The sequence below is a fragment of the Panthera pardus genome, unplaced genomic scaffold (assembly GCF_024362965.1).
Source record: "Panthera pardus isolate Hobbes unplaced genomic scaffold, ASM2436296v1 HiC_scaffold_25, whole genome shotgun sequence".
NCBI classification, from domain to species: Eukaryota; Metazoa; Chordata; class Mammalia; order Carnivora; family Felidae; genus Panthera; species Panthera pardus.
The window spans coordinates 32,433,117-32,459,627 of record NW_026526821.1 but is presented as its reverse complement, the minus strand read 5'-3'; positions in this window follow the sequence as shown (position 1 = coordinate 32,459,627).

Below are 26,511 nucleotides of genomic sequence, written 5' to 3'. Positions count from 1 at the left end.
CTGGATTGGAGTATATTTAAGAAAGAACATGGAGGAATTGGAGACTTCAAATGTAGACAACACTTAAGAGAATTTTCTTCAAAGACCAAAGAAAGTATTCAGTGTGGGAAGAGGAAACAAAGAGAATGGTTTTTCTTAGAATGGAAAAAATAATAGTGTAATTATATGTTGATTAAAATGATTCAGTAAAATGATATGTAAGGAAAGAGCTGGGAAACTTTCAAGAGCAACGGAGTGGGATTTGGTGTTTCAAGTGGAATTTGGCTCCAGATAGGACCATGGATAGTAAGTACAAAAGCGTACAGAAATAAATTAATGTAAAAGCTAGTATGTAGGGAGACAGATGTGGTGGGATGTGGAAGTTCTAATTATCTCTTGGGAATTGAGGCTCAAGCCAATTTCATTTGAACGTCAAAAAACAAGATGGCCTCAACTCACTTCTTCATTACTTCATACACCTGATTACCATGTAAATGTAAAAATGGTGGCATATGATGATTGTCAAATATCTGGAAAATGAGAGATAATAAATTGAGTTGTTCTTCCTTAAAAAAAACACTGACAAGTGCAAAATTGGTTGTCCAAGGTATGAATAATAAATGACCAGGTTAGCAATTCAATAAAGGAAATGAACTGCCTTTCAACTAATGGTACTTAACAAATGGATAAATAGGTGGAAAAATTATAAACCTCAATCCCTACCTCATACCATACACAAAAATTAATTCAAGATGTGTCATCAGTCTAAACATAAAAGTTACAATGGTGATATCTCCTGTACAGAAAATGTCAGAGAATATCTTAAACTGAATGCAGATAAAGATATCTTAGGACACAGAAATCATTAATCATAAAACTGTGATAAATGGATTTCAAAGTTAATAACTTATCTAATGACACCATTAAGAAAATTAAAAGGTAAGCCACAGACTGGGAGAAAATAATCACAATACATATATTCTGGCAAAGAACTTGCACCAGGAATATATAACAAAATCCTACAAAACAATAATAAATTGGCAAACTATCTGATTTTTAAAATGAGCAAAATGCTTGAATAGACACTGCACGAAAGATGATATATGAATGGCCAATAAGCACATGAGAAAGTTCTAAACATATCTAGGAAATTCTAATTAAAGTCACCATGAGATACACATGTTAGAAAGGCTAAATTTAAAAAGAAGGGCAATACTATTGTTTGGTGGGTGAATAGAATAGTATAACTGCCTACCTTGCCAATGGGAGTGTAGAGCAATACAAGAACTTTGAAAAACTGTAGTTTCTTATAAGGTTAAACATAGATCTGCCCTATAACCTCACAATTCCACTCCTAGATATTTATCCAATGTAAAGGAAAACATATGTCTCAAAAAAAAAAACATATCCATAACATCCTTATTCATAATCACCACAAACCGGAAGCAGTCCAAATGTCCCTCAACAGGAAAATGGACAAACAAAACTACTGAAAAATACAACAACACGAGTGAATCTCAAAAACACTATGTTGAGTGAAAAAAGCCAGAAACAAGAGTACATTCTGTATGATTCCATTAATATGAAATTTAAGAACAAGAAAAATGAATTCATGATGATAGAAATCAGAACAGTGGTTGCCCATGGGGATTGGGAATTATTTAGAAAGGGACACCAAGGAACTTTCTGGGTCATGGAAAGTTTCTATATTGTGATTGGGTGTTGGTTACATGGATGTTATGTTTGCCACAACTTGTCAAATTGTACACTTACCATCTTTTTGTTTCCCTGTATGTAAATTTTACCTCAATAAAAAAAATAATAATGGATTGTCCACTTTGGCTTTTCTCTCTGGTTTCTTCTTTGGCTTCATATACTCTGACCGTTTTGTGGCCACATATCCAGCAAAACCTGAACTAAAGGAGAAAAATGGTGCTCACTGACAAAAATTCCCTCCTACCACTGGTCAGTGTCTCAGATAGTATGTTATTTGTGTTTCATCCTGAATTCATAGGCAGAAGTAGGTTTCAGGTTCTCTTCATATAGTTTTTCCACTGCCCATCTAAAATATGTCAAGAGAGATTGATCTCAAGTTTGGTATGAAAAGGAACTCAAAACAATCCTTCTGGGGTATGAAAAACAGAATAGACTTTTCTTCCTTTCCATTAAATGTGTGTAAACAATGGGGAGAGGGGACATTAAGTCCTAAAGGGAGAGGACATAAATGTATGCTGGGAGAAGGAGATTTGGGGGAAGGGGGGAGCAGAGGAAGAAGGAAGTAGAGTAGACACAGACATTGGCCAAAGTCCCCATCCAGACTTTTTCCAACATGTATTTATACAGATAGACAAGAATTTCTATAAGTGACACAGGTAGATTTAAGGATTCTCACTCTAATTTTGGAAGGGGCTCAGATACAGTATTTTCACAATAGACAATTTTTTATGTTTATTTAGTTTTGAGAGAAAAGGAGAGAGAGAGTGAGAGAGAACACAAGTGGGGGAGGGGTAGAGAGAGAGGGAGAAACAGTATCTGAAGCAGGCTCCAGGCTCTGAGCTGCCAGCACAGAGCCCAATATGGGGCTCGAATTCATGAACCCATGAACCATAAGATCATGACCTGAGCTGAAGTCAGATGCCCATCCGACTGAGCCACCCAGGTGCCCCAATAATACACAATTTTTAAAATTTCTTCACCATTTGTTAGCCCTGAGAAGGAAGTGGGGAAATAAGCCATACCAGTCATTAAATCCAGGTAGGTATACATTTAAGGGTTTGCTAAAAAACATGTCACCTGAGAAGTGAAGCCCAGTATACAGGCATGGTCTGTTCTCTTTCCATCTTCCTTATCCTCTCAAAATAACAGGTAGATCAAGAGACCCTTCTGAATACGAGGGCACCGGTGGTAGTATTGTTCCAAAGTGTAAGAACTCAAGACACTGATAATTCTTAGAAACTCAAGCTGACATTTCCATTGGGCAATGGTTGCCCAGTTTAACTTGTTCCATGTAGACCTATTTCAATAACATTTAAAATCACTTAATGATGCTTCATTGAATTCAGATTCCTTGAATCTGGGAAATGTGGCGCTACACAGAGCTATTCTGCAATAAATATCAGATGATATACATTACTGGAGGTGTATCTTGAGCATCCCAAATAGGAAGATCATTCAAAACACTTTATAATTTCAAGATTTTTATTTTTAATTGTTGTTGTTTGTGATGACAATCACTGTTGTACATGCTGGAAATCACTGAAAGACAAGGAATCTCTGCAGAGAAGCTACGTAGCTCCAAGAAAGCAAAGGCCTAAACCCTTGATTCTTTCATTTTGTCACAGAGATATACCTTAAACAAACATAGACATTTTGTTTAAAATAGGTATTCCAAATACCGGACTCACATGCCACTACTCCCTACTTTTATGCCCATCACAGACCTCACTAATCAAACATGGGACTTTTTCCTGTCCAGCCTAAGCATGGCATCAGCATCCTTTTCAGCATGGCCAACCACCAAGTGATAAAGGTCAGCACGTGAATGTACACCTATTTGCCATCCCAGGGCTAGACCTTCCCAATTGTTCTACTTTATGGTTTTCCTGAATCACCTCTTCCCTACATAAAGCAGACCCAGCAGTAGAAAGTGCCTAGAATTCTGGGGCCTTTAACAGATAAGGCAAAGGAAGCTCAGAGAGTTTATGTTCTAAAGCCAGGACCACACTCAAGCTCCCATAACCACAGCTCTTCACTCTTTCTCCCCAACGACATGCCACTTCTAAGCCTCCTGTTCTGTGTCATCTATTTACTCTTTATACAAAGGTTTCCCTGCCTCTTGTCATCCCCAACACTTTTCTTGCTCTCACTCATCAAAAATGCCACATTAGTTTTTCAAGTCCTCTTGAATGCATCTCTTTTGCTCATTCTTTCTTTGCCCTGTGTCAAGCTCACCTGTGCTCTGCACATAATCCTAATTATTCAAACGGTGCCTCCTATACACTAAAAATATGCACTAATCCCATCTTTTATAGTGAGAACTTCAATCAAAATAAGTCTGCTCATGCTTTTCATCATCACATCCTGCTTAGTTCTTTAAACAGGGCAAACTTTACATTTAATTAAAGTAATCAGAGAAAGGTACTGAGTAGATGGGAACTTCAAGAGGTCATGACATGGATCCCCCTGCCTCAGGCAATATGAACCCAAATCATGCCAGAAGGAGGCTGCTTTGAAAGTAAGGAATACAGAAGAGAAAATAAGCTACATGATGCACTTCAGCTTAGGCAGTGATTATCTGCAATTTAGGGAGGACTATACCACAATAGTAAAGGATGCATTAAAACTAGGAGATCTGCAGAAGTTGTAGGATACAAAATATGGGCACCTCCATAACTTCAATACTACCGCAAGAAGTAAAGGATAATACACTACATAATTCTTTATAAAGGCTGTCTATTGTTACAAGGAGACTAGTCAGCAACTAACTTTAACCAGACCTCCTTTCTCCTACCACCACCACCCTACTATCCCCGCCATTGGGCTCTAAGAACTATGAGAACGGGGAACATGTCTGTTTTGCTCATTGTTGTACCTTCACCTGGCATATGCCTGGCACAGAGTTGACACATAATTAATATTTGTTAGATGAATGAGTATTACTGGTATCACAGTCCCTTAATTAGTCCAAAATAATGTATCCATTCATTCCATAAATTATACTTACACTGTACTAGGCACTGTATTGCTTAATGGGAACACTGTGATAATTAGAATAGAAATTCTGTCCTCAAGGATTTTTCAGTCCAGAGTTAGTGAGAAGTACTGATGATAGTGTGTGATGATTGAGGAGCTTGAGACAAGATCCAGATGCCATAAAACACCTAAGAGGAGCACCTAAACCAGCTTGGGCTTCAGGAGGAGGGGGCATCTGACAGACACAAAGCAAAATAAGAATTAACTAGAAAAAGAGAGAAAGGTGAGGCAGAGGGAACACCACAATACAAAGGCCAGGAGGAAAATGTGTCCTCATTCACTTTGCAGCAAACATTTATTGAACATGCTTTGACCCATGGTGTTGTAGATATTAACAACAAATAAGGCAGATGGTCCTTGCTTTTATGAAGTTTATCCTTTAGTAGAGGAAAGAGGCAAGTAAAAATTATAGTGTGTGCTCCACTGGGGGAATATATGGATGTTCTGGGATGCCGAAAGCTCTTAATCCAGACTTGGGAGGACATGGAAGGCTTCCTGTATACAGCTGAGACACAAAGCATGAGAATGGAGTAAAGACTTGGCAAGATGCAGGCTCTGAGGAAGATGGATCACAGAGGATTCTGTACACAGGATTCTGACCACAGAGGATGTCTTTATGGCATTCACTATGGCTGGAGCCAAGCATTGAAGGGAGTAGGAAATATGGCAACGTTGTGGACAGGCTTGAGATAAGTCCATTGTAAAGGCCCTGGAGAGCCTGTTAAGGATTCATATTGTATCTCTCTACACTACTATTCAGAACTGGATTGTAATCTAAGGAATATGAGTGTAGTACTGTTATGAAAGCATTAGGTCAAATCCCTGCTTCACCACTCCATAGCTGCTTATGACACATGGTTCTGGGTGAGTTTATTAATATTTCCATTTTGTTTCCTCACCTGCAAAATGAAGATAATTATAGCAATTCTCTCATAAACTAGTTTTGAGTATTAAATGAAATGATTAAGTAAAACAATTAGCTTGGTATACAGACAGTGCTCTTCTTCCTCCTACTTGCTGCTTGCTCCATATCCTCCTGCTCCCTAAGCTTTTCTCAGTGGGTAATTTACCATCTCAACCTTTTCCTTCTCAGCACTCTGGAGAACCTGATGTCTCCTCAGCACCTGCAACTACATAGCAGCCATGGGGGCATGTGCCAGGACTATTGTTAAACCTGAGATGAACTCTTACCTATAACAATGCAGGGACTGGGAGGAAATGAACACAGGGTTGTCAAATATGGTTTATGGAGACACCTTCCCAGAAATTCAGATTTCCCCTGCTGTAGCTTGGAAAGAGACAGAGACCTGAAATAGCATTCACTTGGGTAGAGGGGTCTCTCTTCTTATGGCATCTGGAGTGCCTTTATTGGTCACAATGCACTAACATCCTCATCAGGAAAATGTAGCCAGCACTGGGTGTTGTATGGAAACCAATTTGACAATAAATTTCATATATTAAAAAAAAAAAAAGGAAAATGTAGCCAGAAACAAGATACAGAGCTTCCTCTTTATTAAAATGGCCAACAGATGTGGTCAGCCAATCCCATTGAAAGAGTTGGAGGGGACAGCCTATACCTCTGTGTCTGGTAGCATATACAAGTAGGAATGTGAGGAATATGGAGGCAGACAGAGGTTGACTCTCATTTATGTCACTTCCGACATGCTCAATCTTGGGCAAGTTACTGAAACTCTCTGACACGGGTTCCTTGGCATAAAGTATGATGACCAACAGAAACACCTTGCCGGCTTATGGTAAGAATTAGCTGAAATAATGTAAGTATAAGACTACACAAATTGTAAAAATCAACCCAAATAATAGTAGTTGCTGCTATTTATAATAATAAGAGATTGGATTGGAAATTGAGGAGAGAAGTTAAAGAAGATCCTACGTACTATGAAGTGCCATACACAATATAAAATGTAATCAAATGTTCTTGATTATAAACACAATGCATCAGAAAAAGCACATGAAATTCCAATCACTGTCATCCCATCTTTCCTTCTCTAGGTGGGAAGAAGGCTTGAAAGTGCAAAAATACCCCAGAGACAGATGTATATGAGAAAATCTTTCCTAAAGGTAATTTTAACTGATTCAAAAAGTAGAACTTTTTAAAATTGTGCAGACATTTTTTTCCAGGTAATAAAATAATATTCAGGTTTCATTCAGAGGGCACTATAGAAGCAGTGTCTCTGTTTTTTTGTGCAAGTTTTTTATGTGATCCGAAGGCATACCCATCATTAATTAGGACCCAACCACTCACTAGTTAGTTCCTAGTTAGTTGAAAAGTTCCTAGTTGGTTCCTAAGAATGAGCTACTGCTGAATTCACTCATCCCAAGATTCTTGTTCCCAGAATGTCTAGGGAAAAGACCAATGCTCTGTCCATTTACAAGTTCTGAAATGATAGCTTCCCTGATCAAGTAAAGAAAAACGCATTTCCTTCTCAACTATGTAGCACACATTTCATGAATTAAGAATGAGCTATGAAACTTCTACAGCACAGGAGGGGGATGGAAGTTTTGTTTTCTGTTGGAATATTGGCATGGTTGACATCAGACTTGGAACATGCAATCTTAAGAGGCTCTTCATCATTATCTAGAACACAGTTATGGACACTCTATTAATATATCTTCTGAGGGACAACACATAGCCAGGATATAAGTGTGTTGAAAATGTGATCTCAACCCTACTAGAAAATGTGGCAGGAATAACTTTGAAAAATCAATGCTCTCCCCACTTCTACATTCTTTGGTCTGGTCCTGCTGTTCACAGATTTGCCAAAACACTGATTATTCTTCCCAAATTTTCAATAAAAATTTAGAAGAAACCTTGCTTTAAAAGGAGAAGAAAAAAAATCCTTATTTTCAAACTCACTCCTGTCCACTCAATGTCTTTTCAATTTCTCTCAATGTCTTTTGACGTTTCCAACCATTCCGTCTCTTCTTCCCAACTCAATTCCCCTCCCTCCACCACCTCCTTCCCCAACAACCACACAACCCTCCTGAGACACAGAACTCAAACTTGAGTGTTTGGCCACATATTCTAGGAAATTTGGCAATTATCATTTGAAAAATCAAATCCCCTCTCTGAGACACTACCTCCAGATTTCTTTTCCTTTCTGATATTCAACAGGTAGCTAAGTAGTCAAAAATCATGGTGTGACAGAGCTGTTAAAAAAAAAAAAAGCAGGAGGCACAGGACACCTGCGTTATCCAATGTTTGGGAAACTTATAATCTGGTAAGTGCCACACCTTGATCCATATACATATGCTGGTCTGGGATACTTACTAACCACCTTTCCTCACTCACACTTCAGGTCTACCCTTGCCCCCTACCACTCAATTTCTCAGCTTCACCTATACCTTGCCGAGTTAACTGCTACTTACCTGTATCAGGGAGGTCTCACCTTAATGTTTATTTATTTTATTTTTTGAGAGAAAGAGACAGAGTGTGAGCGGGGGAGGGGAAGAGAGAGAGGGAGACACAGAATCCGAAGCAGGCCCCAGGCTCCAACCTGTCAGCACAGAGCCCAGTGCAGGGCTTGAACCCATGAACCATGAGATCATGACCTGAGCTAAAGTCGGACACTTAAACAACTGAGCCACCCAGGCGCCCCAAGGAGGTCTCACCTTAAAGCATAATTACTCAGACAGTTCAACTCAATAGTATGCTGGAGCCCACTTATACTGGCTCACAAGATTTAATTGTTAATTCTCTGGAATTTCACAGTCATTCATTATTAAAAATTAAATTAATTTATAATTTCTTGAATTATAGTAAAAACAAAGGCAATAAATATTCAAAATGCATTCCTTCCTTGTTATTTTATTACATTTTACTATTATGTACAATCTTAAAATTATTCACATCTATTGCATCAATATGGTGGAACTATTTAACATCTTTTTCCAATTCTGTGTTCAATGGCATCATGTTAGACCATGGTGGGCATATATACCCTACAGAAATTGGAAAATGCTATAAGTCTAAGCTTTTCTGTTTTTCCAGAGACCCAATTGTGAAACATTTACCAGGCTAGCACTGCTTCAACTGAAGTTTGAACCAAAGGATCTGTTTGGGTTAAGGAAACCAACTAGGGATGTTGAGGCCTCTGGAGACTAGCAGAAGGAAACATTACCACTCTTAGGCCTGAAGGAGCAAAGGGAGGGAATAGTGAGAGCAATTACCAGGGAGGAGGGTTTGCCTGGAAAGAAGCTATAGTCCTGGAGGGATCAGCTACTTCCAGAGAACAGCATGGAAGCAGAGAGGATACATGGAGTAAACACCTCTCTCTCCACCAATATGTCACCAATTGAACCATGAAGAATCCACCCAGCTCAGAAGCCTTGGCACTGCAGTCCACAGGTATCATGGGTTAGGTTCACCAGTGAGGTTCTAGATTTAAGATGATCCTTCAAGCCTCTCTCAATTTGAAGCAAGGGTCGGGTGGAGGAGAGGTCTTTATATCCTGGTAATGATGAATGTTTGGGCACAGGCTGCTCCTGGAAGGAGGTATGACCTTAGGGGAGGAAGTTTTCTTCAGGAGATATAATTCCCAAAGAGGGCTAATAACTGACATTTGTCATCCAGCAGCTGAGCGAATGAGTCTTTCACTCTTGAAACGGGAATCTGGGTGGCATATCATAGTATCCATCATGGCAGGGGTCAGCTTCCTCAGCAAAGAAGGGAAGAGAATGGAGCTGGGAGCAGTGGAAGGAGGAATGTGTAATAACCACACACAACTCTTCAAAGCCCAGCATGTGACTCAGCCATTCTCAGAAGCAGTGTCTTACTCTCCTGCTCCATGTAGCTCCACAGTACTTATGGAAAGATTTATCAGATTTATCAGCATGCAATATTAAACCAGTCTGTTTACTAGTCTGCCCTCTTGTGAGCTCCATGACAACAGGGATTGTACCTTCTCTATACTTATCCCCACTCTGATGATAGTTCTAACCCAGAACTACATAGATGCTCAATAAAATTACTTGTTACATGGTAAACAATTAATAAGGCTTAACATCCTTCATAATAACAGAGATATCTCAGATGATAGAAAAGAAAAGAAAAGAAAAGAAAAGAAAAGAAAAGAAAAGAAAAAAGAAAAGAAAAGAAAAGAAAAGAAAAGAAAAGAAAAGAAAAGAAAAGAAAAGAAAAGAAAAGAAAAAGCTATCCAGGGGAAGAGAAACCAAACTCCTATATGGAAAAAAATATATCCTTATGACAACACTCTATGGCATATTGCTTTTCAAATCGTCATTGCTGATATGTCTCTGGAAGGTTTCCAATTAGTTAGCAAGCCTGATTGATATCTATAGCCATCAACTGATTGATTCATCAAAGTATATGTAGGGGAAGGAGGTAATAAATTCAGTGGAAATAATTGCACCTTTAGGATGAAATGGGGGCAGGAGGTAGGGAGAGTCAAGCGTGAGTGGTGCTGTGATGTGGCACCAACATGACAAGTTGAATTTGAGTCCAGGCATCAGATTGCCAAAGGCTTTATCTGAGTTTCCCCTCCAAGGAGACAGATAAGAAACAAGACATTCAAGTAGCTGATGGGGTACCCTGTAAGTAAGTGTCTCTCTTGTCCAGTCAGCTTTGTCAGTTCTGGCATCATCAGAAGACGTGTGCCACCATGGTCAGCTTTGTGTCACCATGTTCCTCTGTCTTTCATTACCTTCTGGAGCATGAATGGTGCTTGCTTGCTTGCTTGCTTGCTTGCTTGCTTGCTTGCTTTCCTTTCTCTCTCTCTCTCTCTCTCTCTCTCTGTCTGTCTCCATCTCTCTCTTCCTTCAGCCTAATGTGAGATACAACACTGCTGTCCCCTGTAGTCACAAATTTGAAAAAATACATTCAGCTGGCTTTTGGCACTGCTCAAGGTTCTAGGATTAAGCTGAATATTCCAGGCAACAGTGGAATCGATTGAGTTACTTGTAACCTATATTTTCAAGAAAAGAAATAAGTTAGAAGAAGTGGGAAGAAACTGAAAACTTGAATTGATTGGTGAAATGAAGAGGGAATAACTGAAATAGAAAAATCCATGTTGAAGAGTGCTTCCTACAAATGTGTGATTAATCTATGAAAATATCAGGTTTTATTAAGCAACCTTACATGTCATTTGATCTTTGTGACAACCCTGAGAAGTAAAACCATTCTTATCATTTTTACATACATAAAAAAACATCTGATCATCATAACTTATCATTTTACAGATTAAAAAACAGAAGCTTGAGAAGTTGAGTGATTTATCCAAGGTAAGGAGTAGAGCTGAGTTCAAATCCATGTTTGATCTGACTCAGAGTCAGTCAGGGGAGCAAAGGAGAGGGCAATTAGGATAATTGGTAGCACATGGTGGCACATGGTTCCATGACTAGCACTGAAGTCCAAGGGGGCTTGGGTGAGGGGCGTATCACCTAAACCAAAAAGACTGTCATAGTCCAGAATAAACTTCTCCTCCCCATCCAAGCAGGTGAAGGAAAAGTTCCAACAAAGACAAAAATCCTGCAGTCCTTGGCTTGACGGGTCTTGGTTTTAATGGTATTTATGAGAAACCAAGAGAGGACACAGGGATGATAATTACAGGTAAGTTGATGAGAAACTGATTCTCCATCCTCATGTCTCCATAAAGAGAGAACTCTGCCCCCTTCCCATTAGGACAACCCCAATCCCTGCAGGAGAGAAGCTTCCCTCCCCAGAACATTCCCTGATCATAGATTGGAGTTTCTTGGGGCATGGTGATACTCTGGTGATGGTGGTTATCACCATCACCTGCCCCTTTCTGCTTTCACCACCTGTTCTCAGATTGAGCACTTTGGAAAGATACTTTTAGAATGAGGATTTTAAGAGGCCATATATAATGCAAAAAAATTCAAAGGAACTTCTAAACAACATAGCTCAATATGACCCCAGGGTAGTAATAAATCAACCAATTATTTTTTTAATGTTTATTTATTTATTTTGAGAGGGAGACAGAGAGAGAGAAAGAGAGAGAGAGAATGTGGGGGAGGGGCAGAGAGCATCAACCACTTATTTTTAATATATAATGGCTAATAATAGTGAACATCAGACACCATGCTAAGTATATTACAGACACAATCCCATTGAGTCCCCATAACAGTCCTATTTATGGATAAGGTCCACAAGGTTACATAGCTATGAGAATCCAGGAAACAACTGTAATTTTGAAGTCCATATTCATAATCAGTAAATTGTATGGTCTGCTGGAAGCTAAAAGAAGATCTAGAAGCAGGAAAAGTGGAGGACAATAATGATCCCACAAAACAGGACATGGCAGTAAAAAGTGAGTTTCCAGTCCATAGAATACACCTGTGTGCCCCTCAAATGTTAAAGTCAATGTTTTCTTTTAATACAACTGTATATAATGCTGGCCAATACACTAACACATCAGAGAACATTTAAAACAAAAATCCATTCTAACTTTGGAACATGGATTTGTCACTGGAAATTCCAAATCATGTTGGTCTTCAGTTCATTCCAATAAAGGTCTGATAAGACCCACAGAAGTCTCTAACACCCAATAAAGGGAAGTAACCTAGAGACATTACAACAGGAAGTCAAAGAGGATGAAAGCTTAGATAACCTACCAAGTGAATGAAACATGTACAGTTTAAAGTGAAGCTAAAAATTGAAAATCTCATACATTTGGGTTTGTAAAGAAGCGTATGATAATTCAACATTTTGACTTCATGTCCACACTCAAAGTACCAGAAGCCATCTCATATTCACAACGTCAAGGTGAAAACAGTGCACCTATGAGGACTGTGCACATTGTTTTAGGTTTTCAATGCTTAATAATAAATAATCAAAATGATTCACCAATGTTAATATTCTAAGAATACATCCTGTAATAGATCTGTGAGAATGTTTTTTGTTGTACAGGAAAATTTATAGTTGAGTATAAATCCCAAATGTAATTTACTATATAATCTCAGTATATTCATCACCATGGGAGAAAACATACTATTAGTGATATTCTTTTGAGTCGAGGAAAAACAAACTCTTTACTCAGAAGCAAATCAACAGCATGCTAGCACTTAATGACTTGAATTGAGAAGCTATCTTTGGTACTTTTTCTTTTTAAAAAAAATCAAACTACTATTTTTATTTTTTAAAAAATCAAACCACCATTTTGGGTTTAATAAAACTAAATCCAGACTCCTCCTATAAAATTGAACAGTTTACCTGCAGCCAAAGCAAATTCTTTGTTTAAAAGAACAGAGTAAATTTGCTAAGACCTTCTCTTTAAACCAAATCTAACACACACTCTGAGTTTTAGCGAGAATTCCAGCATGTAAGCTATGAAACAGAATCATTTCAAGAGTTGCTTCTTTTGTATAGGGTGGTAATAATATCCTCTCTGAGCAGAATCTCACCACACACAATTTCAAAGGCAGGAAGAAAAAGGGAATACCTGAAAGGCTAATTACAGAGCTGGATATATACATGATAAAGCATTAAAATAAATGAGATAGATAAATTATCAGAGAGCAGGGCTGAAGATTGATGAACCATATTTAGTACACTAATCCCAAGTGTTTATTTTGCATTCTTCTGGCCTTTAAAGATGACAAGTTGTGATCAATCGCTTCCCTTGAAGGCTGGCTGCTTTCCTGCCCTAGTATTTAATTTCTGTTTGATGTTTTTCACTTTGTGTCAATGTACGAACTACTGTTAAGATATAGAGCAGTGATTAAAATAATTCATCCATCTGCTTATAATTAAAGACCAAGTTAAGTGTAATGACAACTTTATCTTGCAAGCTAGCTATCATCTAAAAGGGAGACTGGCCCCTCAACAATTTCTCCAGCAGATGAATATTCTTGTTAGTAGCAGTTCAAAATTTTTCCTTTAAAGAATGGAGATTTTACTCAGTGATGTCACTAGATAGTGAAGTGGGAGAAAAAATAGAAATATCTTTCTCTTCTGTATTAGGAAAAAATCAAGTATCTTGGTGACTAGATCAAGATTGGAGAAGAAAGGGGGCTTTTGAATTAATAGTTTTAAATTAGTCAAATCACAAAGATGAAAAGCCAGTGGAAAAAAGTAAGTACACTAAATTAATTAAAAAAAAAAAAAAAGAATGATACCAGCTTTATGGTAATTGCTGAATACTCTGCTATTTATTTTTTTTAATTTTTTTTTAACATTTAATTATTTTTGAGACAGAGAGAGAAACAGAGGAGAGTCCGAGAGAGAGGGAGACACAGAATCTGAAACAGGCTCCAGGCTCTGAGCTGTCAGCACAGAGCCCGACGCGGGGCTCGAACTCACGGACAGCAAGATCATGACCTGAGCCGAAGTCGGAGGCTTAACCGACTGAGCCACCCAGGCACCCCATCTGCTATTTTAAAATAAAGAGCAAATCTCCTAGAGTACTTTTTAACTTATTGCCTTCCTAGAGTAAATAGAACACTCTAGTTATATTTTTAAATAAATTTTTAGACACAAAATTCAGGGTGGAGGGAACTAAAATAGTCACTCATTATTTCCCACTACCCTGAAAATAAATAAAATTACTGATTCATATTTTATTTAATTTTCTCATAGATACATACACAAACATGGATCTATTATAAAATTGGAACCACATTATCACATATTGTTTTGAAAGATGCTTTTTTCATATAATAATATATTATGCATATTTTCAATACATTTAAAGGATTTTAAAGACCAAGCCAGGAACTTTATATTCAATAGAATATGGAAAACAAAATCTGATCTCAAATGCCCTTTGATCATTCTCTGGTAAGCATAATTTGACAAGCTACCTAAAAAGCAAAATTAAAATGCCATAAAAATATATCTGGAAGAGGGGCGCCTGGGTGGCTCAGTCGGTTGGGATTCTGACTTTGGCTCAGGTCATGATCTCATGGTTCATGAGTTTGAGGCCTGCATGGAACTCTCTGCTGTCAGCACAGAGCCCACTTTGGATCCTCTGTCCCCCCTCTTTCTCTCTGCCCCTCCCTCTCCCCCACTCATGCTTGTGTAAGCGCATTTGCACACACTCTCTCTCTCAAAAATAAGTAAATATTAAAATATATATATATATATATATGGAAGAGTATTTTGATATTTTTTCATAATCATAATTGACCACAAATTTAATAGATTGCACACCAGTAAATGGCTCATAAATAGCCTCATTTCAAATCACTGCCAAGTCATGTAAGCAAACTTTCAGATTTTAAATTTACTTTTCTATTTAAGATGATGCTTGAAAGCATATCTTCTGGTGACCAAGAAATCCAAACTTGGGAAACCTACCAGGAAATATTCTAGTTTAATTCACCAAAGGAATTAATATAAGAGTTATTTTATTCAGAAAAATAAAAGCTAAATTACTTAGTATAAAATAATTATGGTGAAAATCACATCTTATGTACTGCATCTGCATCAAACATGATAGTTAAGAAATGTTTACTGATGATTAAAAATCTGCCTTATTTTGGCTTCCATGTGTTTTCTGTTAATACATAGGGGCTAAAGTAAGGTGTCTCCAAGAACTCAGAAGTAACCAGTCTTCTTTGGAGACAAATATAAGAACAGCCTACTAGAAGACAGTTCATATATATATCAGGTTACCTGATTGGCTTTCTAGTCAATAGGCTTGACTACAACCAGGTGACACATTAACACATTCAAAGAGTGAATGAATGTGTCCATCAAAGTAGGGACTGATTAGACAGGAAAGTTTGTTAACAGCTCCTAGCAAAGCACAGTCCAAGAAAGAAGGTCTAACCACTGGAGTTTGGTGTGTTTCTAATCCCAATGGTCAAGTTACTCCTGGGGTAGAAATGGACCCAGCATGAAGCCAACAGACTTGGTTATATCTGGCCCTATTTGACAAGACTAATTGTGTTATATACTGGAGGCATCAGAGCACCTCAGACCACTGCTATCAATCATTTATTCTTCTAGTTTCCCTTGTTCTGATGACCTACTCCTCAGAAAACCCTCCCATTCCCAAGTCAGTCACTTACAGAGAAAGAGAGGAAACTGACCCTGTGAATGTGAGCATTTCTGGTCACTGCAGTGATTTCCTATAGGAAATTAACAAAACTCATAGCTTGATGATAGAGAAAAAGTGAGCTGGTCGTAGATCTCCATTGTCTTGGTCCATGTAACAGCTCTATTTCTCACTGTGGATAAATAAATTACCACTCTTACCTTCACAAGATTTTAGTAATGAAGAGTCAGTGTCTTGAAGCCTGATGTTCTCTCAAGGGATAGGATACCAGGTCATTCAGAGGTTTAGGCAGCCTTCCTTTGGAAGCATCTGACCTCACTTCAATTTCTCTCATCTAATATCAACACATATAAATGCACATGGAGACTGACTGGCAATGAAGAAATGAACTTCTTCTTGAGAAGACACAAACAGGACCAGAATCAGGGGATTTTAAGAGACCTCCAGCATTAAAATTGGAGCATTTTTTAAATCACATATGAGATAGTCTCTCTTCTAGTTACATGGTGGAAGAATAAAATTGAATTCATGAATAAATTTTAGGTTTTTGAGTTTTGTGAACTACCAATATATACTGGCACTGAGAGTATCAGTAGGTTCTCCCATTCTCAAAAGTAAAGTTCATACCTGACTCACTGGGAGCAACTCAGGGCTCCATCCACATGCTGCAGTTCCCGCAAGAAGCTAGATGTCTTTTGGCTGTGGAGACCCTCAGGGAGAGTTGCCACCATTACATGGAGGAAATGAGGAGCACAGCAAACTGCACAGCAACTAGACCACCCTAAGTGTCAAGTCAATGCTGAGGACCTTCTTGTTAGGAATAGGTCAAGGACACTCCATGGGTATATAGAGACCTAAGACAAAGACAGCAATCATTCTGCAAGTTTATACAGCTAAGAAGCAACAACACTGCCCAGGCCACACAGGATACTCTGTGCTCTTTGAGGAGAAAGACAGTAGAATGAGTTGAGCTGGTGAAAATACCACTTTGCTGTCCTCACGCCTTCTTTGTCCATACTCCAAATACTAAGTTCCAGTGTGAACTCAGTGAGATTTAAAGGCTCCCCTGAAGACCATGGAACTCACTCCTTCTATCTACAAAAACTTCCCACTCTCAGGATTTGTTTTTTAAGTCTATGAATCTTCTTACAATGTCAATGTCCTAAGGCTGAATTCAAACTTTAAATTAGTATCTTCAATTTGGAACTCTACGGAAATGAAGGGCAGCAGCCTCCTAGAGCAGAATTTAAGTGATTAAAAAAAAAAAAAGACTTCCTGTCAGTTGAAGACCTGAAGGAAATGGAATTTCTCTCTCAAGGAGGAGTAGAGAGTGGCCTCTAAAATTACCAGACACCAGTCTCCCCTTCACAATGTTGTGAAAAGCATCGTACTTAACACTCTGATTCCATTTTCCAAAATAACTTGTGACTGAAGCCACAATAGTTCATTATTTTTCTTCTGATTAAGGCTACAAAGTAATGATATTCAGTGATAATACTAATCTTCCCTGGCTGCACAATGAAGTATTTTGTTCCTGTTCTTCATGTAGTAGAATGAAATGCTAAAATATTTTGGAATGGTTTCAGTTTGTTATAATTATTGCTCACCCTAAGAGTTTGGAGAGGTGCAGGTGACAAGATCAAACTTGTTTTCACTTAGACTCAGTCAGGTTTAAACCAAAGTTCCCAAAGATGAAAGGCTAATGCCTCAATGCCTTGTTCAGTTTCAAAGACCAATATATGTTTAATCATTTTTTAACATAAAAGCAACATTTAAAAGGAAATAATTTTAAATTGTGAGCAATGTGAGAAATGTACATAAAGAAGGAGGCACTTTTTTTGTCCCAAACAATCATTTCAACAAGAAGTACAAAAGTACCAACCCAGTAGAAAAGTGGATCTTCCCCATCAGAGTTTTCAACATAATAGATTTTGCCTCCTTTCTTACCTCAAAAAAGTCAACTCCATTTTCCCAAATATTCACCAATAATAGCAACTAAATCAGAAGTTTTTTAAAAAGGATAATAAATCTTAATCTAACATAAGCCCTATTTTAAGTGGGTTTTTAATGACAATGTGCTCTGTATTTCTGATAACACTAAACTGAAGTTTGGCTAATGTCCAGAGCTGAGAGAAACAATGGGCACAAGCATGAGTTATATTTCTGTTTATATTCCCATCCCAAAGCTATGATTTAAGCAGGGGGTTCTGCCTTAATCACAGACACTTAATAAATGAAAGTTGCTTTATTTCTCAACTAAGTTTGAATCTCTTGGGTTTGGCAGAAAGTCAAGCGTACCAAATATTTTTATATAGAACCATCTCAAATCCTACAAAAGGTATAATTAGGCAATCTAATAAAGGTCTATGAGAATATATGGGCAATTTGTTAACTAGTTGATATTTAGTCCTCCAGTTATAATACAGATTTTAGGTGATATACATTTTATAACTAGTACATGTAAATATTACACCACATCATGCAATGTTAAGAGTTTGGAAGATAGGGGGTGCCAGGCTGGCTCAATCAGTGGAGCATGCGACTCTTGATCTGGGGGTAGTGAGCTCAAGTCCCACATTGAATGTAGAGATAACTTAAAATCTGTAAAAATAAAGAGAGAGAGAGAGAGAGAGAGTTTGAAAGATAAATAATAAAGATGGCACAGACTTCTATTCTTTTATCATTAAAAAAGCTATAATGTTAAAAAAAAAAAAAAACCACCCCAACAAGCTGTCCTTATTGTTTCCTATATCTTCCAAAATTAAGCCAAATAGTATTAGATAGGTTTGGATAAGTTCTCAGATAAGAATCTAGATCTGAATCTCTGAACTTAACAATTTCAATCATTTTGATGAGCCTGTCAATATATCCAGATACTCAAATAAGATATGGCTTCCTGATGCCTAAACACAGATACATAGATGCAGAAAATAAGGGGGAAAAAGTCACCAAGAGATGACATAGACCACAGGAAAAACTGATCCAGGAGGTATAATTGGAAAGTTGAAGGTGGTTTATATTTTTAAAGACCAGATGATTAGAAATAGAGGGAAAGTTTTATTTACGCACATTCATTAGCATTTCCTGAATAATGTAAACTTTACATTCCAAGTTAGAAAGGCAGCTATGGTAGGAGACTTTTGAATATCAGGAAGAGATTTAAAAATCTCTTTTGGTCCCAGCCATAGAATCGAGGCAACACTGTACTAGATTATTTCCTCAAAGCTAAAGCCAGTGAACATTGCCTGTGTCCAGTTATAAAACACAGACTAAATCAGCCTATTCAGATGCACATGTAATGCAACGATGGCTATCCTCAAGAGATCCAAGATGGCAAGTGGAGTATCACTGAGGCCTCCCTCAGAGCCAGCTTTGTAGACATGACATGTGCAGTCACATAAGGTCCCACATTCAGAAGGGCCCTGCACTTGATTTAATGTCTACCACCATCATGAAATTCATCTTTGTCTTTGAACTTGTATTTTGTAAGTGAAATCTGGTAATACAATGGAGTATGCATGTGAGAAAAGGAAATAGGCCAGGCAGCAGTGCATGCACACACAAGGCCAAGCCCATGGGGACAGGAGGCCAAAGTGTGCTGTGTTAGTGGCCTGGCCTCCTGGTACACACATGTACATGCCCAGGGCAGTCTGTGATTCTGCAAAGCTGTGAGGGGGCAGCTGGGCTGAAAACAGGATCTGGATTGGTGATGGCAGCAACAGCAGAAGCAGTGGTGGCAGAGGTACGATCCGGAGAGAGAGTAGGCACTCCACGTGGAGCAGCACTGGGACCCTTAGTCGAGGCAAGCTCATGGTTCACCCTCAGAGCCCAACCCTGAGGTATTGGTGCAAATACCACCTCTCTAGCCTGAAGCCTAGGACAGAATGGCTAGTTATCTGACAGTAAATTTGGTCAATAAACAATTATTAAAAACTACACAGGGACATTATATAACAAAGTGCATCAGGAAGTTGTAACTTCAATAGATACCACTAATTTTGAAAATTGCTCCAACACTGCAAAACAAGTATCTACAGCCTTAGAAATAGAAATCAAATATAAAGATTGCCTCATTTAATGGAACGCTATTTTCATATGAAGCTTCAGACAACAAATTTTAAACAAGGAAGACAATTTTCTAATTTTTCCATGAAATTGTAGATGCATCCTCCCTGGATGCTTGAAGCTCAATCTCCATCATGAACAATACAGTAACTATCTGGACCAGGGATTTCATGGCCAACCAACTACTTCAATGGAAACAAATAGTCACTAATGTTCTTTGCTCCAGAAAGGCAACAGTACATAAGACAGAGATTTGGAAAAAACTAGCCAAGATGTACAAGACCACACCAGATGTCATCTTTGTATTTGGATTCAGAACCCATTTTGGTGATGGCAAGACAACTGGCTTTGGCATGACTTGTGAGTCCTTGGATTATGCAAAGAAAAATAAACCCAAACATAGACTTCAAGACATGGTGGCCTGTATGAGAAGAAAAAGACCTCAGGAAAATAGTAAAAGGAATGCAAAAACAGAAAAAAGAAAGTCAGAGAGGCGCACCTGAGTGGCTCAGTCTGTTCAGCATCTGACTCTTTTAAATTTTTTTTTAATGTTTATTTATTTTTGAGAGAGACAGAGACAGAATGTGAGTGGGTTAGGGGCAGAGAGAGAGGGAGAGACAGAATCCAAAGCAGGCTCCAGGCTCCAGGCTGTCAGCACAGAGCCCAGAGCAAGCGGGGCTCGAACTCACAAACTGCGAGATCATGACCTGAGCCAAAGTCGGATGCTCAACCGACTAAGCCACCCAGGCACCCCCAGCATCTGACTCTTAATATCAGCTCAGGTCTTATCTCAAGGGTTGTGAATTCAAGCCAGGCATTGGGCCCTGTGCTGGGTGCGAATCCTACTTAAAAAAAAAAAAAAAAAGTCAGAGTGACTGTAAAAACCAGTGTTGGTGCTGGCAAAAGTGAGCTGGAGATTGGAAAACAGAAGGAGTAAAGATTCTGCAGTGACTTTATCTGTGGTGATTGTGCAAATTTTTTAATGAGAGGATTAATAACCTAAGAACTTTGGGGAAAAAAAGAAATTGTAGATGCACTGATAGGATACATAAAAAGGCATTCTGAATTATAAACATATCACTAAGCTGCTTTCTTGTACAGCCTCAAGCTCAGGAAATACCAGAGGAAGCATTAAAATGCCATTGTATAAATTTTCATTTAAAGTTAAAACCGATTGGTACAAATAGATCTATTAAGAAAAATTGTTCTTTAAGAATCATCAGCTAAAGACGTACAGAAATTTATATTTCAAAATACTTCGTCATAAGTTATCCCAATGTTGTCACAGCATTAAAATACTCTTAACAGGTCCAACAAAATATCCGTCTCGAAATGAAAAGTTATCAAAAATCATTTGCAATTTTGAATTTGCTAAGAGTAACCAATGTTCCTTTCAATTATATCAATTAAAAATTAAATTTTTAGCAGTAAATTTTGGTCTTAAGTGAATTTGCAGAAATCTTAGAAAAATGTTATGTTCAGTAAGGATATCACATCAATAAAGTGCTATTATTTACTGCATTACATAAAAGTATGATGCCTATATTAGTTTCCTAGGGCTACCATGAAAAATCACCCTGGGAGTGGTCTGTTGTAATTTTATATTTAAGCTTTTTTATTCACTTCAAGAAGCCTCACAACTCCTCTAGATTCATGCTGAGGGTTTGGTGCCTGCCTCCACTTCTATCTTGAAGCATTTTTAGCCCCTACACCAATGCCAGCAAGCAGAAATAAGTACCAAAATCTGCTTAGTTCATATGCAATATGGTTAAGGATAAAAACAGCTAAGAGGGATGCTCCCAGAGGACAGAACTTCACAGCCTGGAAGACAGGGACAAGTGGAATTTTTTCAGAAAGAATCATGGCCTGCCTTATTGGCTGACCAAGGAAGTCACTCCAATGCCAGAGCAGGAATCCATACTATTCCTGAAAAGCAGGTAACAATATATGCAATATGCCAGAGGCTACTTCATTGGTTCCCATCCTTTCATTTTCTCAGTGGGAGCTTTTACCATAATTATAATGTTCTCTCCATATTGTTGTCTCTATACTACTTGCATTGGGATGGATGTCTCATCATTAACTATAGGTCTCCAAACCATGAGAAGCTGCACAAGGGCCTAATGTAAAACACTGCACATCAATTAAAGATCCTGATAGAGTCACTGGAATAGATTTTGTATTATTTTCCTGCAGGAATGGGTTGAATTCATTTTATGTAGTTGGGTATAAACAGATGTTGGGTAACCAAAGGGGTAAACTACAGTGAAGACCTCTTGGTTTCCTAGCCAAATCCTTACCTTTCTCTTTTCTTGAAGGTTTCATGGGATTCAGGAAAAGTTCATTCTGTACACAGAGCCAAGTGTGGAGGGCTCATCCTAACTTAAGCCTTTCAGAATATTCCATCTTCCCAGTTACAGTACTTAGTTGACAGATTGACATATGGCCCACCTTAGTCTAAGTGGAGTGAATTTCAAGACGTTCTCAGGGAATTCTAGGACACAGACAATCTCCCTTCCTCTAAATGGCATGGTTTCCAGATATAAGCCTTAAAACCACTGAAACTATTTTGCTAGCACAAGAGGATTCAGCCTGAAAATATGGCCAACACACAGGAGACCACATTGCTGAGAAATTTTAAAATAAAAGGAGCTGAATCTCTTATCTACTTGTGTGATTTAAAAAGCAGAACAAGACAATGCCACCCCCACACATTAACTAAAACCAGCTAAGTGTCTACCAGAAACTTGCTACACAGAACATCTTCATCCTGAAGTCTCCATTCCTGGGCTTCCTTTAGCTGAAAATATTGACCCCTGATGAAATAGAAATATTTCTTACCAAGATAGACCTTTAAACTTCCATTTTTTTTTAATTTTTTTTAATCTTTATTATTTTTGAGAGAGAGAGAGAGAGACAGAGAGCAAGCAGGGAAGGGGAAGAGAGAGAGGGAGACAGAATCGGAAGCAGGCTCCAGGCTCTGAGCTGTCAGCACAGAGCCCAACGCGGGGCTCAAACTCACAGACTGCAAGGTCATGACCTGAGCTGTAATTGGCCGCTCAACCAACTGAGCCACCCAGGCGCCCCTAAACTTCCAATTTTAACAAAGGATCCTAGCAAAGAATGGAAGGAGGGAATATTTGAGAATAGTATATGGAGAAGGAAACCCTCATGAACAAAAAACAATAAAAGTAGAAAATAAAGATAAACTGCTAGAATCACGACTTGTCCAGAATCTGCTATGTTCTATTGACATATTTCTTTTAAAATGGTGTAATACAATGTTGATTAAGCCAATAGCACTGTGGTTCCTGCAAAGAACTAAACATGCCCATGACACATGCTCAGATGCCATGATTCAGAGCTCATTACTCATAATCTAATCAACTTTGGGAAGAAATTAGTTCTCAACTAATACTTTCCTCAACATCTGCTGTCTAACTTTCACTAGAAACTGTAAACTCTTGGGCAAAGTCTTGTCCATGACAGAACATGAAATACATCCTATTTCTCTCTCTCTTGGCATAGGATAGTAGCTTTAACATTCCCAATGGCTACCAAAAAGCTTTTGCTACATAAAAGAAACACAAAACAATAATGAAGGTGATTTTCAATTTTTATAGTGGATCCATTATTCCAGGAGAGCTACCTCCTGAGGCCCCTGAAATTGTGGTTATTTAACACATTTCTCAAAATATAACTTTAGGAAGAACACACAGACTACACATGTCCACAGATAGATGGTGCTCATATTCGTAGATATCATGGAAGCATAACAGGTGCTGTTACTGTTGGCAACAAAGACAAGAAATGGCTGAAAGAATTGGTTCCCATTAGTTGCTAATCAAAGACACAAATAAATGCCAAAGGAAGAATTTTAGATCTTAAATCACAAAAGCAAAATCCAAGAGATCCTTGAAAAGAAGCCAAGGGGCAGCTATAAAACGATTAGATCTTTTTAAGTTTGCACAGTCATAAACCATTTTGAAACTCTAACTTTCAGGTGTTCTAACAGATAATAATATGTCTTTAAGAACCAACTAAGTTGCTTCCTGATTAAAAAATAAAATAAAATGAGGAGGCCATTTTTAATCTTTAAAATGACCATCTTTTTTCTGAAATTTCACTACGCTAAAAGAAAAATTCATGGATAAGAAAAACTGATTTCTGTATATAAACTGATGCTAACCTTTTTTTTGTGCTTGGAATAGTGATCCACAAATAAATGCTCTATGTGCTTAAATAGAATTTCTCATCCTTTAATGAATTTTGGGAATCTGCTTTTTTAAAAAAATAACACTTTAACCACTAATTGATTAAAAATTACTATGCAATTTTAGTCATAACTAGAAATGTCACTATTGACCCTCCTGTGGTGGCCTTGTTTCCATATCCAGCAAAGTCTAGAAATAGGAAAAAGATGAAGTGCACATAATTCCTGTTAAACTTCAAAAGAGAAAGCTCAGATCCTTTTTAAACTTGAATTGCTTCCCATTTCCTTGAAATAGATTCATTTTTATTTAATGCAAAAATTTATAGAATGTTGATATGATAGATCTTTAGCTAAATGAAACCAAGACCAAATGCTGGCAAAGGAAATCCTGAGAAGAATGTGTATTGGCCCCATGATTGACCTATTATAGTATTTTCCCCAAACTTTCAAAATTATAAGTTCCACACCACTGAGAAGAAAAACAACCAAGAAATTACTATGATAGGGCTGCATTTTTTTTTAAGCAGTGCTCATGTTTAATGTTTGGGCTTGTTTGATAATTCTCTTAAAGTAACTCAACTGAAAAGATGAGTTTTTTTCATGAAGCTCAAAAAGTAATTTGCTAACCCCAAATCTTAAATTTTGACCTTAGAATAATTTCAGAGTAACATATCATTTCGATGTAAAATGTTTTCTGATTTAAAAAGTAACTCTTAAGTAAATTGTTTTGGTAAATGCCTGCCTGCAAAAAAGTTTACCCTCCAAATACTCCGTAGAATCTCTTTCATCACAACTGAAAGAAGTCCTATAAGAAAAAAAAAATAGTGCCAAGAGAGGAGATGACACCCAAGAGATGCAAAGCTTAAGTCCGCAAAACACACTGTACAAGAATGTTCAGAGCAGCTTATTCGTAACAGCCCTTTACTGGAAACAACTCAAGTAGCCATCAACTAAGGAATGAACCAACAGATTGTGGCACATACACATATTATTGACATAACCAGCAAATCTTCAAGAAACAAACTTACACTAAGCAAAAAAGCAAGACACAAATGAGCACACATTATGCAATTCTATTGATATGACGTTTTAAAATAACCAAAACTAATCCTTTGAAATAGAAATAAGAAAAACGATTGCCTTGGGCTGGGGGGTGGGGGTGGAGTGACACCAGGACAGAAATTAACTGAGAAAGAGCACCAAGGAACTTTCTGGGCTTACGGAAATGTTCTCAATCTTGATTGTCGTGGTGGCTACATCTGTCAAAATTTACTGAATTACGTACACCAAGATTTGTGTATTTTACTATCTGTAAATTGGGCCTCAGTAAAATATTGTTAACACAAGGGGCACCTGGGTGGCTCAGTTAAGCATCCGACTTTGGCTCAGGTCATGATCTCGTGGTTCATGAGTTTGAGCCCTGTGTCAGGCTCTGTGCTGACAGCTCAGAGCCTGGATCCTGCTTCAGATTCTGTGTCTCCCTCTCTCTGCCCTCCCTTGCTTGTGCTCTGTCTCTCTCTCAGAAAATAAGTAAATGTTAATTTTTTTTTAATTTTTAAAACTAAAAATAAAAAAACATTGTTAGTGCAAATATTCATGACAAAAAAAGGCTAGATGAAACAAGTAGTATGGAAATTTGATAGTTTTTTGGAGCTGGATTTGAATATATGGGGTATACTATTTACTATTTATAATGAATTTAAAAATTCACTCTTTTAGTAATATTTAAATAATGTTAAAATAATAAAATATAATAAAATAATTAGGAGCTAAACAAAAATGATGACAATGAAACAATCTTTTTATTACCTAAAATCATTAACTCTGAAATCTATATAACATGCAACTTAGTGACTTCCAACAATTTCACAAGTTGAGATTATATAGCTAATAAGGGAAGCATGTGTTTAAATTTGCACTATATCATTGAGGATGCACAAAACATGTGCTGCTGCTGTTAGGAAGCACAATAATAGAGTCTATCTTAAATAAAAATAACTGGTCATTGGGGCGCCTGGGTGGCGCAGTCGGTTAAGCGTCCGACTTCAGCCAGGTCACGATCTCACGGTCCGTGAGTTCGAGCCCCGCGTCGGGCTCTGGGCTGACGGCTCGGAGCCTGGAGCCTGTTTCCGATTCTGTGTCTCCCTCTCTCTCTGCCCCTCCCCCGTTCATGCTCTGTCTCTCTCTGTCCCAAAAATAAATAAAAAAACGTTGAAAAAAAAAAAAATAAAAAAATAAAAAAAAAAAAAATAACTGGTCATTGCTTTCCTTCCTATAAGTATTAAACCATCACAGAACTATCAAATGAGTCAGGGAAAAATGAATCTCAAGAAATCATTTCATTAGGCCCCTGACCTTCAGGCAAGCAAACAATGCAACCATCCAGGATGGGATACTCATTCTGTCACCCCAGTGCGATTGCAGCATACAAGCTCTTCCTTATGTCTACCCCAAATCCACCCAGCTTTAACTTAAGCCCCTGTGCCTGTTCTACCTTCTCTTGGGAAG